The sequence below is a fragment of the Vigna angularis genome, chromosome 2, assembly GCF_016808095.1.
Source record: "Vigna angularis cultivar LongXiaoDou No.4 chromosome 2, ASM1680809v1, whole genome shotgun sequence".
NCBI lineage: Eukaryota > Viridiplantae > Streptophyta > Magnoliopsida > Fabales > Fabaceae > Vigna > Vigna angularis.
In genome coordinates, this window is record NC_068971.1 from 26362752 (window position 1) to 26368851 (window position 6100).

The following is a 6100-nucleotide window of genomic DNA, read 5'->3' on the forward strand; positions in this document are numbered from 1 at the left end:
AAAACGGCTAAAAACGACTAGTTTCTCGATTTCTCTTATAAATAGCCTCCTATAATCGATTAATGGTCACTTCTTTGCACCCAAACCACTGCTCAAACATAATCTGCACCAAATCTCTTCCCTTTTTCCACTTATCCCATTTTTCTCATGGCTGATTCAAGAAGACCACATAGGAGGATTGTTGGTGCTTCATCATCTCGTTCCAGAAATATTTGCCCTGCTTCCATCGAAGGATGGATCTCGGATGAGGAAAAGCATGCTAAGTACATTCACTTATGGCAAGAACGTCGGATAATGGCGATAAAGTTCATACGCCTTGACTTTTACAGATTTTACGGCTTTTAATTTCCAGATCTGTTCGGCGCTCAAGGTCTTTTGCATCTCGTCGAACAAAAGGGATGTATATACCCTGATCTTATCCGTGTCTTCTACTTCAATCTGCGTTATCGTGACGGAATCATCACCACAAAAGTGAAAGGAGTTCCAATCATTTTGGATGATGACGTCTAGACGATTGTTCCACAACTAACAATCTAGGATGATGTTGTCAAAGTTCATCTTGGCGTCCCGGACTTCAATCATTTCATTGCCTTTCAATCCTTTTTGCGACATCCTGAACAACAAATCAACCGTCAATAACTGCTAGTTGGTGGATTCAAGGTTGAAGAAAGGATGATCCACTACTTGATTGTGTGACTTCTCTGTCATCGTGCCACTAACCATGCTCAATGTTCGGAGCAAGATCTTCTACTCTTGTATGGGATTTTAAATCACATACACATTGATTGGCCAGCACTCATCTCCGACACCATGTTAAAGGCCAGGAAATATAATTCTTATCATCTATGCACTTCTCATCTCTCGCATTTTAGAGTACAAAGGCGTAAGTGTGGAAGGCGAACTCACTCAAGCCATTCAAGCAATTGGAACTGAGATTGGCGAGACAACATTTCGCTAAATTGGATTTGTTGCTCGTGGTCGCGTGATTATTCACAAGGATGATGATCACCAAGATGATGACAATGATGATATGGATGCTCATATGGCTGACCCAGTCCAAGCTGCTGCTCCTACTAATGCTAGTCCTTCTCATATGCCTTCCTCTTCCTCACTAACAATGGAGGATCACTTTGCAAACCTGTCTAAACAACTGGAAGATATGTGTCTTGCTCAATAAGCTCACTTTGAACAAATATATGAGTGACAACAAAATCATGAAGAATATGTAATTGACCAGTTCAACGACTTGGACACTCGTCTTGGAAACATTGAAAATCACTTCAATCTTCAACCTCCAAAAAGATCACCCAGTCCGGAGTTTTAGTATTAGGATTTTATGTTAGTTTGCTTGATTGTTTGTTTGTTTTGTTTTCCTATGATGTTTCAAAATGCTCATGTCTTTCTTTATGATAAAATTGTAATTCCTCTTTTCATGAATAAAATTCCTTCTTGTTCTAGTGCTTACATTCTTTAAGTAAGGGGGAGCTCATATTAAGGTGGAGCATTTTTTTTTATCTTTTTGCTTATGATCAAAACGGGGGAGAAGAATCAACTTCTAGTAAAGTGCAGTTGCTGCTAACCTATTTTAGTTGTCTGTTAGTTTTTATTTTATGCAGATAAACCAAAGTTGCTTTTAAACAAGTAATTTTTTATCATCATCAAGAAGGGGGAGATTGTTACCAATGAGGAGCATTGGTGCTTTGAAGATAAAAGATTTTGATGATGCTGCAAGTGATAAAACTCGAAGAATCAAGTTATAATTGTTTTAAAAGAACTTTCGTAGTTTGCAAATGTATTAGGAAAGATTTCAACTTGTAAACACTTAGAAATCTCGTATCTTTAAGTTAGTTACGTATATAATCGATTATATGGTAGAATAATCGATTATCATGAGCCTTCTTGAAAATCCATTTTGCACTGGAATAATCGATTATTACTCCAAATAATCGATTATCACTGGTCCTGATAAGAACTACACAAGTCCCTAGAATAATAGATTGTTCCTCAAAATAATCGAGTATCACTTTTTGAAAAACCCTGTAACGGACTTAAATAATCGATTATCACTAACAATAATCGATTATCACTGGAAGTTGTAATCTGTCTTTTCACTTCAGACCAGTTGTCTATATATAGTTGTTTTTAAAACCCTTAGAGGGTTAACTCTGAGCTTTCTAAGAATACATTGTAACTGAGGAAGTTCTAAAAAGTTGGTTCATTGCATTGCCTGGTCTCGTGAATAGGAGAAGCTCGTGCTTTGTGGGTCAAAGGTCGGAGCAGTTCTCTTCAAGTTGGCAACGCTACTGTTCTTTCAGTTCGTTGGTTGAAGGAAGATTCTGACTGCACTGTTCTGATTCGTTGGTTGAAGGAAAGTGTGGTTGCTTGCTTTCGGTTCGTTGGTCGAAGGAAGCACCCTTCCGGTTCGTTAGTCTAAGGAAGGTTTTATCTTTCTGTTTCATTCACTCTATTGTAAATCTGTGAAACTGATTTTAGTGAAAACGTTAATCACTTTTTATAGTGATTAACAACTGGACGTAGAATCTTTTGATTCGAACCAGGATAAAAATTCTGTGTTGAATTTTTCTACTCCCTACACTCGATAAATTTTCTCTAAGAAAACTAATTTTATAAAAACGGACCATATTAACTTAAGTTGTGACCGAACACGCTTTCCGCTAATTTTATTCCGCTGCGCGAATCTACGATACCGGTTATCCTGATACCGACACTAGGAAGACAAATGATATTAGAAAAATCAAGGGAAATGAGACTTAAGACACTTGGAAGCAAACAAATGATGGTAACCTAACCTTTGTGATTGGAGATCCCATGAATAAGGTTCATATGGTTAAAAACAAGTCACTCGTTAGTTTTGGTAGCATTAAATTGATTTTAATCAATTATGTCAATTCCTGTCATGTGTGCGAAACTGTTAGAGACTACATTACGAGAGGTTAAACTTTGTCTTTAAAATTCTATCTGGTGAAAGAATTTTAGCTTAAACAAAGTTTTAATGATTTTCTTATCCCTTATGGGTGGTGTATGATTTGCAGCATACACTTGATGAAATCACCTATATGGGTCGCTTGCATTAGATTTTGGCATGATCTCTAGAGCACTCATGAATACAGGGCACACACATGACCTAATAAGAACAACACAACGATAACAACAAGGATTGTGGGGGTGTATTGTGATTGATAAAACTCTAACACATGTCAAATGTCTTTGATTCATATAGCTTGATATACCAACTACACTGTGTGTTAAGTTTCTTGATCTAAGACTGGTTCGTATAGTTTTCTATACCAGCTCTGATGCATTACAACCTATGAAACCCAGAATAAAAGTTTATTATCTTTCTTTTAATCTTTGTCTAACCATCAGAACAAAGATTTGCGCTATTGCTTCATACAATCATTTTCCAAGTTTTCTATTTTCTTTCTTTTGTAATATGTGGGGGATTGTTGTAAAATAATAATTTATTGCAAAATAAATATTGGATTTTGTTAGAAATGAAGAGCCTTGTTTCTCAACACCAAGAGGGGGGTGAATTGATGATCAATAAAAACAAATGTTTTTAAAATCTTTTCGCAAACTTAGAATGATCTTTAACCTTTCTTGTAATCTAAGTAATATGCATATGCAATGAAAGTAAAAGAGATAAGGAAAGAAGAACAAACACAAGAATTTTATCCTGGTTCAGCCTCAATGCCTACATCCAGTTTCCTTCCAATCAACCTAAGATTGAAGGATTTTTCACTATAATGATTTGAGTTTTACACCAAAGGCTTTACAGAGACTCTCTCAAAGGTAAACACCTCTCTCACTCAACAATCAAATATAGAAAGAAAACACCTGCACAAAGAACCACATGTCCTTGCTGTAGAACCCTTTGAGACCACCTCTCAAAGTTAAAAACCCCTTGTTCTTCTTCCTGTCACGCATGAACAGGGCAGCACAATCCAAGATTGCAAAATACAAGTTTTTGATCAATGTCGGAACACCTCAGTAGTGTAGATAAAGATCAGTCTGTTCGTCCATAATGTTTCTCTCAAGAATCCTTCAAGTTTCTTCCAATTCTTTAAGTCTTAATTCTTGGAGCGTCTCAACAACCTGTAATACTATTCTCAAATCAAAGATATCAGATATGACAGTTTACAAATCAAAAATTCTTACAGAGTTGCATGTAATGCGTCAATTTATAGTTTTCATCCTGACAGACGCAAAATAATCGATTACGTTAGTAATGTAATCGGTTACATTAAAATCAGATGTAACAAAATTTCAACTAACACAGTTCTAATTGAATTCACAGTTAATGTAATCGATTTGAAATAAATGCTAGTCAAACATATTTAAAAATATGACCATTATACTTATTTTGACTTAGACTGAAAATAGTTATCAAAAGATAATAGACTTAATTGATTACATAACCACTGTAATCGATTAAGCTCTTCACTTAAATAGATTTTGAAAACTTTTTCTCTTCAAAAACTCATCACAGCACATTTCAACAAGATATATGCAAAGACACAAGTTTTAATCGATTTAACACTTAATGTAATCGATTCAAAACTTGTTGTTTTGCCACAATTTAAAACATAAGTTGTTTGATGAACTTAATTGATTACAACATCACTGTAATCGATTAACTCATACATAGTTGCTTTGTGCTTGTGATTTTAAAACACAAAAACATTTAGTATGCATACAGAGATATAAACACATTATGATCACAGTAGTATGCAGACTAAACAATATATGAACATATGTATTAATCAATAAACATTTTCATAGCCACATACATATGTATCAATCACAAATACACATTTGTTGTGTCATGACAACATTTATGTGTTGTTACAATCAATGTGTTGTCATCATCCAAAGCAAACACATCAAAGATTTGATTCAACACTCATATTGCTCCCTATCAACAAATTTAAACATGGGAAACGTTCAAAAGTGCAAATAGTCAGCTTTTTGTTATTCATTATTATTGACAAAACGGTCTTTGGTGCAACATTCAGTTTTTATTTATTTATTTATTATTCATTATTGTTGGCAATGATCTTTGATCAAGTTTTTCACCTAGGGGGATTGTCTCATGCTCTATAAATAGAGCATTTCCTGTATTCTGAAACACACAACATTATCTCTCATTCTCCTTTATCTTAGTTTCATCCTTTCTCCTTTTCTTTTCTAAAAATATCTTGGATTTATTTTCTACTATTTTTAGAGGCCTCAAGAAATATTGTTCGTGATTTTTTCAGCAGTTTCTACAAAACAAACTGTATGAAGAAAGCTTTTTCAATTTTGACTAAAGATCTTTAATTCAACCAAACAAGTCAGATAGTCATTAGACCAAACCAAATAGCCCGATAATCATCTACACCACACCACCCTGACCGTAATCCAAACCATAATAGAACAACTTGACAGTTATAATAGTAATCTAAATTAGACCATACCAGATCAGTCCGATAATCATCCACACCAGATCAAAACCACTCACAAGTCATGACATTAGAAGAACGATAGTCCTCTACATCACACCACAACAACCTAACATTGATCCACAACAAACCAGAATAACCTACCAATCATCAATACCACACAAATTAGCTCGACAATAATTCAAAATCGTCTAACAAAACTACATATATTTGATTTCATAATGAAAAAAGAAATTAAACTGGAAAATCAACAAAAACTCTTGTACAACCCAATTAAAATTGTTCTTAAAAGAACAAAACAAATTTGTCGTAAAAATGAATCCCGTTAGGTTAAAATACTGGTTTGAAACATATGAAAGTATCAAGATGTAAAGTCAGAAAGAATTGAGAGATGAGAAAACTTGTGAAGTCAGACGAGAAAGAAAACTTGTGAAGGCACGAGAGAGAAAAAAAAAGGATGGGGATGAAGTTTAGTTTCCCTTTTTCGTCTTACTATGATATTCCAATTATTATTTACATTATAGTTTTCCTTAACTAAAAGTATTACATATATATTTTTGTGAATTTGAATAAATTTAAATCAATTAAAGAGCAAGTAATAAAGAACATATATACTAATATTTATATTATTTATTTAT